Here is a 9,184-nt window from a genome sequence, read left to right on the forward strand (position 1 = left end):
GCAGGAGAAAACATGGCATAGGATTGTGTCCAGACAGTTCTTCAGTATCTATAGTGAGGGAGACCCCACACGCTCTCTGGGCAATCCATTCCAGCACATAGTCACTGCACAGTAAAGAAATTCCTTCTCATATTCAGCTGGAACTTCTTGCGCATCAGTTTCTGTCCATTGCCTCTCATCCTAGCGGTTTGCAGCACCAAGCAGAGCCTGGTTCCATCCTCTTGGCACCACCCTTCAGATATTCATACACATTGATGAGGTCCCCTCCCAGTCACCTCTTCTCAAGGCTGAACAGGCCCAGCCCTCTCAGCCTTCCTTCAAAAGAGATGCTCCAGTCCCCCAGCCATCCTCACAGCTGGACATGCTCCAGGGGCTCCATGTCTCTCCTGCACTGAGGAGCCCAGAACTCCCCACTAGGCCTCGCCAGAGCTGAGTAGTCGCTAACGTCCTCATTCTAACCTGAGTAGGCAGCCAGCCAGTAGAACACCCATTCATCATCATTGGCCAACTAGCCTCATTCACGTACTTCACAATCATCCCAGGCCACCCTGGTCCTGCTGGCAGCGCTCTTCCTAATGCATCCCAGGATTCTGTTGGTCTTCTTTGCCACAAGGTGGCCACCCTCTTGGCGTCCCACTATGCTGTTCCACTACGTCCACAAATTCTGTGTATCCAAGCAATGTTCCAAATTCCATTCTCCATATTACTGAAGTTACTAGTGTGATAGCAAGATGACATCAGATTTCTTTTAACATAATTAAAGCAGACAATGTCTTCCAAATATAGCTTTCAGCACACTACTTCTATTTAAAATCTGTGTATATTAGGAACATTGTAGTAAGATAGTTTCGGCTGAGATGGAAAAACATTCTATCAAGTAGTGGATCTTGTGTTCAGTACTGGCTGGTGTCCCCAGCACAGGCTCAGGGACCCACCATGTCTCTTTCACACTACCACAAGGATGGATGCCAGGGACATTCGTGGTCAAGGTCAGCTAGCACACTCTCAGGCACTGGTTCAGTCCAGAAGCTCTTTCTAAACAGCCAATTTGGATATGACCATCTGAAAGACAGTTTAACACCCACATTGAGCCAGACCGCTCTAGCCGACCTCATGGCCATAAAACATGTCTTGGTTTAATTAGTTTCTTGACACAGATATAACCAAAACATATCAGAAAGAAAAATCTGTGCAAGTAGGGTAGCTAAGTATTCACAATAAATACCAGTTAATTATCCAGCATTTGAAGGATGTTCTCATTGTGCTTACTGCGCTCACTGGTCTTCTGTGAGATAATGACAAATTACATAGATCAACATGGTGATAACTTTCGGGTTTAGAGTATTAGTCTGCTTGAAAATGAAAACAACAGTTCACCTAACTTTCAAGTACTTCAAAATGCAGTTTCTATCTTTGTAAACAAACTATCCTTCTTAGCTCCCTCTCCTTTCTTACGTCTGTCTGAACTGATTTATTTCCAGTGTATCTTCTGGAAGAAGTGTTTAACATAATTTCTGCAGAACAGTTTACTTACTACACAACAAAGACAGTTCATTTAAAATGCATCTCAGTGAGACAAGAATTAATTTCTCCATTTTCCAGTCTGATTTTCCATGAGATGCTTCAAAAAAGAAATACCACCACATTTTTTATTCTTACTTTTATTCTAATCTCCATTATTCAAGTTTCTTTCCATTTATAACAGTGGATGTGGCATAATTTCTCTTTAGAAATGCAATTTACTATATCTCATCCTTTGTCTTCCTTCATATTTTTCCTACCTTCAATATTTCCATTTTGTGTTTTGCTCTTTGCTCCCCCTTCCGTTCTCCCTCTCCTGCCTTCTTCCTTGGGTTAGTTTTGGGGGTTTTTTTTGTCTGTTTTCTGTCATCTAACTTCTTCCTACAAAAATAATAGTCATGCCTCTGGTGAAACAAGCCAGAGCTGTTAAATACACAATAATTTATAGCAAGAAGCACACCTCTGCCAAATCTGAAACTGTATCAGGTTTATTCCATTGACCCCACCACAACGTCCATGTCAAGAAAGCACACTTGCAGAGTGTGTCCCTTTTTCCAAGCAGAGGGCTGCCTCACACCTTATGCACCACGTTTGTCTAGCACAAGATCATGCAAAAGACAGCAGCTAGAGCAGCTGTTATGTACACCCTGTGTGATCCAAGGAACAGCCCTTGGGAAAGCTTGTTTGCTGCAGTAAAATGCTGCCCCAACACACAAGGCTGCTTCCATCCCTCCTTATGAAGGAATAAAGTTGCACATCTCGCACATACATCACATATAATGTGATATGCCTTTGTTACTTTGAATTACCCAAAGGAAAGAAAATGCCAGGATTTTGAGCAACAATTTTACACCAGATGGATGGACAAATAATAGCACTTTTTCCTCATTTAATACATAACAAAATGGAAGTGATAAAATTAACTAGATACAAACACATTCTTCAACAATGTGCAACTGATTACAGATAAGCAGAGCGATTTATTCAGACACATTCAGATGGAGAATGTGAAAAAACCCTGTATTACTGTGACCACTATGACACCAAATTCAACATTCTAAGTGGCATTTATAACAGGCTTCTAATTAATGTGCTTTTACAGTAGTTTAAATTGACAGAAAATTACTTTTGGAAATTTCCCTTTATTAGAAAAAAGAAGTATGACTACTATTGAAAAGCTCTAAAAAACTTGGTTTGATATCACATTCACTCTCTGAGCTAATGCTACAGATTCATAGGTATCAAAGCCCAAACCTCTACTACTTAAAGAATTTAGTGAAACTAACCAATTGTCAGAACTGGTAGGCTATTAGCATCCAACTGTATCAATGCTTTGTCAAAAATGTTCTTCCCATTTCACAGTCAGCGTGACTGTAGTTTCAACTGACTCAAATTTCAGCACTTTTTATCAATGGGTTTCAAAACCACAACACTGGGATGCTCAGCCCAACTGTATCTGTGAAACAGCAACTAGAAAAAACAAGTTCCTATAAAAAGGGATTCTTCCTCTTTGCTTCTTTGTCTTTAAACTAGTTCCTATGAAAAGTAACCTATGCTATATTTTACATCTCTTGAGATTATTATTGAGTGTATCTAAAGCATTCTTCATTATACTGACAAAATCTTGTTTTTCCTGATTCAGTAAGAGCTTCATCATTCAGCTTAGTGAGGAAAAATCAGAAGACAATTTAGAGAAGTATCTCCTTCATTTCTACTTATTTAAATTGGAGGAAAATGGCCACACTTCCAACAGCAGGAACAATTCCAGTGGTATATAAATGATAAGATGTTGATATAGTAAGACAAGAGAGTAAACTGAAAACCATTTACATTTCCCATAAGACCTTTCAGAATCTTTATACACAAAAAGGTAGTGTATTGCTTTATTTTCCTGAAAATCTCTGCTGCATCATTACATCTCATTTGCAATGCTCCTCAGATGCCTAGTTTTGGTTAGGTGGCTTTGCACCACGCTGTCACACTTTTTTAGGTACTAAAACGTGCAGAAAAATGAATAATAACTTTCCCCAACTAGAAACACTGATGGATATAGGAAATGACTGAGGATAAACATCCTTCTTTCTCAGGTCTTCTGGACACAGAATAATTTTAAAACCACCACAAGCATGTTCTGCTCCTGCTGCAGATAAAAGGTTTCAAGTAGCTCTGTACTACAGGTTATCCATCCCATTTGGCTAGCTGTGCAAAAAAAAGAAAAACTTGATTTTTAAAAGTCATCTATGAATCATGTCCTTTAAAATCACTGATCATGTAGGGAAGTTTGGTAAGGAAAATGTAATTTCATTTACACTAAGAGATCAATATAATATCAGTATTTCAGTACTAAGTTCTGTCATGAGGTCAATTGGGCTCCCTCTGGCAAGATTCACCTATTTGAAGAGCAGTTTTATATATATATATATATATATATATGCACCTCGTACTGAATTGTCTGATGTGGAAATAGGTAATGATGGAATAGAGTAACATCTTGCTTTAGAGCTAGACTAAAGCCCCAGCATGAAAATTTAGAACAGTGCTTATTCTCACACTCCACAACAAGTAGACACTGAGGAGCTAGTAAAACTAGTGGGCAGAGCAACAGCAGTTTAAAACATCTGCTCAGTAGTTTAATTCAATTATGTTGTCAGCATTTCACCCTTCCATGCAGTCAACAGTCCACTTAACCCACACAATCTCTGGGTAAGTAGGTTCTTATGTTTTACCCACTGAAGAAGAAAACCAGAAACTTTTCCTTACAGTGATTTTGTTGTACAACTAATGTGCTAACCAAAACTAGAGCACAAACTCAAGCACTACTTGCAATTTCCATTTACTTCTAGTAGGCTTGGAGAGCATAAGCAACTTCTCTAAAAAGATTTTTTACTCCTCAACTATTTATTAGTTCCCTTGAGTTACTCAATGGCAGTCAGAAGCACAGGAAGCAATACAAAGATTTTGCTGATAAATAGATACCTGAAAATGGACCTCCCTAAATCCTGACAGCAAGGGATTTCTTCCCATATCCATCATAAGGCAGCATCAGAATTTTTAACAAGATTTCTGAAAATAGATTGGTCTTCTTAGAGGCTTTTTCCATGGAACTGTAATACAAACAATAGCATTCTACATGGTTGTCAGCTGCCTTTCCAGAAGTGCTCTCCTTAGATTCTGTTTACCAGCCTCATACAAAGGTCTGAAACATCTTAAGATGTCTAAGCTGGCATAAGACACCTATGTCTTTATGTTTCACGTCTTCCTACATAACTCTCCTGTCTTGCAACTAGAGAATTATTTGCAACTACCTCTTTGTTCCAGTATCATGAGATCAAACATGGAGATTACAAGTAACTGATCTGTTTATAAAGAACAGTGGCACCAAATCAAACTGAGGCATCACCACAAGCTAGGACACAAAGTTCCCCTTCTACTACGATCTCTACCACTATTACAGACAAGATTGAGGATTCTACCATTAATTTTTTAAAAATGGGTAACTATTCATGACAACAGGTTTCATACATTTTATATAACTTTGGTTTCAGTAATTCCAGTGGGACTTTTCACTGATTTTTCAGCATTTCAGATTTCTGGCTCCTAAAATCTACTGAACAAAACACAAGAAGTAGCAGTCTCCTCCTGCTGTTGAATTGATGAACTTCACTCCTTAACCAATTTTCACTTTGTATTTTCCCCTTTCAGCCCTGAGAGATGATAGCCAACAGAGAACAAACAACCCATGAGATGTGGCTGAGGTGACCACCTGCACACAGCACAGGTGTTTTGTATTGTAGATCCAGCATTCAGGGAAGTAGAGGCAGAACACACAGAGAGGGCTTGGTCCAGGGAAGGTCCAGCAGTGCAGTTAGGACAATGAGGAGTTTCACTGAAGTTACCAAGACCTCCTGCCACATGCAACAAACTCAGACCTTGGGTGATCATTAGGGATGAAGTTGGAACTGCATACCTGCTTGAGAGTGAGCAAACTTTTCAGTCCTTTGTCAGAGCAGGGCTTGCTTAGTCCATACTTCACACAATTACATTCCAACAGCCCACTTTTTATAATCTGATTACAAAGCTTCAATAAAAATGAATTCCAGTGAGGTTATATTGAGCAAAATCATTTTTGTACATCAAACAAAATAATTCTACTGTACTGAACGATTGCATCAGTAGTCCAATTTTCATTTGGATCATTGTTGCAATCCAACCAAGGAGTAACAAATAAAATGTTTCTATGCCAACAAAATATAAATTATATATGATTTTACTTCCCAAATTACTAGTTAAGTACCTCATATCTTTATCCATGAGTGTGTTTTTCTATTTTCAGGACAAAACACCTAATTGCAACTCATGTTTTGAATTACTAAAAATTATCTTACAATTATCTTCTAACAAGTATTTATCTAGAAGTACATTTCCTGGCAACAAAAGTACACTAAACCATTCCAAACCTGAATGGCCCTTTAGCTTCATCATTAAGGAACTTCAGTTACATACAGTGGAAATATCATTTTCTGGTTTAAATGTTGGGGTTTTTTTTTCACACTTTCTGCAAAGCAGCACCAAAACTACTAAAAGGAAGAAGAAAAAAAAAAAAAGCACTGCTTCTTCCTATCTGGACACTAGTTTTCCATCACATGGATAGTAGTCTGCACCATCTACTTAGAGAAAAATAACAGAATAGTTGCTAGTGTATTGATCTAGCATCAAGAAAAGCCAGAGAAACCTTTGCAGACAGAATTTTATTGAGCAATATAGTCTTCACATCCTAAGAGCGTTATGAAGTGCAAGTCCACTACATCGCTACAGGTTATTTTGTAGTTCACGTTATACAGAATGCTACACTAAAGGAATACTTTTGTCTGGGTTACTTTCGCCTTTGAACAATAAAACCCGTATTATTTTTCATAACTACTGCGTACAAAAGACTATTAAGCGTCAAGTAGATGAAGCTACTGCAATTCCAGATCGGCACAACAGCTGCACATGTATTGAATTCAAGCGCAAACACTACCAATGTTTATGTTAGTAGGATATCAGGAGTATCTGCCATGCACCCGAGCTGTTTGCAGTACTTTTGTTTCAAAGTCTGCCTCACCAGTAAGATTATGTCTACCCGGTGAGCGATTTATTTAGCACTGAGTTACATTCGCACGCAAAGGAATAAGGCAACCCCCTTGTTATCCCCATCTGTCTCTCATCCTTTCAGATAACCAGCACACCACCATTTTCCCCGCAAACAAAGGTTAAGGAAAGCCCAGCTCCCGTGAAAATAAAGGCAATGGGGCAACTCGCCGGGGAGGGAGCGGCACGGGGGGCTCAGCCCGGGGGCAGCCCCGGCGGGGCAGTGCCGAGCCGGGATCCCGACCGGCGGGGCAGGCGACGGCGGTACTAAAGTATTTCGGACCCAGCGCAGACAAAAGAGGGTGTGTAGCAGCTGCGCGGAGCGCGGCGGCCGCCGGCACGCCAGCCCGCTCCGTTCGGGAGGCAGAAAGTCCATTTCTGGCAGGGAAAAACCCACCGAACCACCCACCGGTGCCGCTCCCTCTGCCCCTCACCGCCGAGGGCAGGGGCGCGTCCCCCCGTGCCCCGAGGCACCGCCGGCAGGAACGCGCAGGGCGCAGCCCCTGCACTCCCGAGGAGAGGTGACGGCTGCGGGCGGGCTGAAGTTCGGGGCCAGGGGTAGACCCCGAGCAGACTCACCCCCACTCGCCTCGCCGCTTACCTGTGGGGAGGTGCGAGGTGCCCGCAGCCCTCCCGGCGCAGCGAGCAGCGGAGCTGCGCCGTGCCCGTCAGACACGGGGCTTCTCCAGTGAGGCGGCGGCTGGCTCAGGGAGTGACAGGGCGGCGGCTCCCCTCGCCCTTCCCCGGCACCGTGCTCGGCGAGAGGCGGGCGGGGGCAGGCATGGCGAGCAGGCAGGAGCGGGGCCGGGGCGGTCACTGCCGGCCGGAGGAGGACGCCCGCCGCCTGGGGGCTGCGCGCCCCCCCGCCGCCAGCGCAGGGCCAGCCGGAGGCGGCCTCCCCCTGCTCGCCCCGCGGCGACGGGCGGGTGCCATAGCAGCGCTCCGCGGGAGCCGCCGCGGGGGAACGGCCGCCAAGCAGCCGCCCAGGGGGGCGTGGGCGGGTGGCGGCTCGGCGGAGCAAAACTTTCCCGGCTCCTCCGCAGGGTGCCCGGGCGGCGCTCGCCCCCGGCGGTGATGCGGCGGAGGTGGAAGGGGACGGACCCCGCTCTCACAGCCGGCCCGACCGCTCCGCTCAGCGCCGCCCGGGCTCGGCCCTCGCCGCCCGCCCGCCCGCTCGCAGCAAAGTTTCACTCCGGCCCCATCTCTATGGAAACGGCCCCTGGCTTCCCCTGGGACCAGGCGGGGGCGGGCAGCCCGCTTGCCGGTCGCGGCGATGGGAGGCAGCCGGGACCAGCCCCGCGGGCGCTAGGCAAGTCTGGCCGCAGGCAGCGCCGGGACGGGACGGTAGCCGGGGAAAAGGGCGGACTGAGCCCCGGGACCGGGATGCGGCTCCTTCTCTCCCTCCCGCTCCCGCGGAAGTTTGCCGGCTCCCCGAGGGAGAGCGCGGGCAGCCGCGCCCCGCTCCCGCCGGGGCCAGCCGGCCGGAGCGCCTCCCCTGCGGGACCTCCAGCGCTGCTCTGCCCGCAGCTCCGCCGGAGCGGCGGATTTGTAGCGCGCCCGGTTCCGCCCCGCCGGGCTCCGGGGCCGCGGCCGTGAGGGATGAGGGAGGAGTCACCGGGGGCGGCGGCGCGGGAGGGGAGCGCGGGGGTGCCGGTCACGGCGTCGCCTGGGGTGGGAAGCGGCCTTTCCTGGCGGGGTCGGTCTTTCCTGACGGTGCAGAGCGCAGCGGGGACCCTCCGGGTGTGGGGCCGGGTGCTCGCCTTCCCTGACCTCGTGTAAGAGCCGGACGGAAACCGTGGGAGCGCAGAGTGATTCACCGCAATGTGGGGGCTCTTTACCTCGGATGCAATTACATTTTATGATTCAGCTTTTCATTTTTACGCTTATTTTGGGGAGTTTCTTTTGGTGCCGCCCGCCCACCCCTCGTGTACAGCCAGGGACTGCAAAGGTGATCTACCTGGTGCTTGCACCTTCCAGTCGGGTGAGGTAATCCAGCAGATGCGCTTGGGAGAAGGAAGGACTCCAGCCTGCATGGGAGTTCCACATTTATAAGTCAAACATGTCTTTTGGGGGGGAAAGTAAAAACAACTCTGCACTTGGTCTGCATTGATAGTGGGTTTTATTTCATTTTTTAAAGTTGTTTGGACTTAAGTGTTGCTGTTTCCTTTTATTCAGTTTACCAGAATTCTACCTAATGCATCTCCCAAAAAAGAAAAATACTGAACTTGGTGTAATCATATCTAATTTTTTTCTCAGGAATTGTTTTCCTCAAGCAAAACACTTAGGAACTGCCATCCATCCTGAAATAATACTTCCAATTATAAGTGACTACGGTTGCTTTGTGGTTGTACAGTGTGTTGTCTGTTCTCAGTGTATGCTTTATGAAGATTATAATCCTGGTGGCTGCAGTGGTTTCTGCATTAAGTACATCCTCCATTATAGCCTTATTGTAGCAAGGAAACACACACACCAGCTATTCCAGACTAGCAAAGAGATGGGTACTATTCCTCCAAAGTTTGAAACATTGCATTTC

At 45.8% G+C, this 9,184-nt stretch overlaps 1 protein-coding gene across 1 annotated transcript in view; it reads right to left on the reverse strand.

Moving 5' to 3' along the window:
- The window catches only part of TMEM200A (transmembrane protein 200A), a 52,915-nt gene extending 45,435 nt beyond the window's left edge, over window positions 1-7,480 (reverse strand). Inside the window, exon 1 of the mRNA XM_066547024.1 lies at window positions 7,253-7,480. The gene's annotated coding sequence lies outside the window, so the exon portion shown is untranslated. The remainder of the gene's footprint in view (window positions 1-7,252) is intronic.
- Between the last annotated feature and the right edge of the window lie 1,704 nt (window positions 7,481-9,184).

Source organism: Molothrus aeneus, chromosome 3 (assembly GCF_037042795.1).
Source record: "Molothrus aeneus isolate 106 chromosome 3, BPBGC_Maene_1.0, whole genome shotgun sequence".
NCBI classification, from domain to species: domain Eukaryota; kingdom Metazoa; phylum Chordata; class Aves; order Passeriformes; family Icteridae; genus Molothrus; species Molothrus aeneus.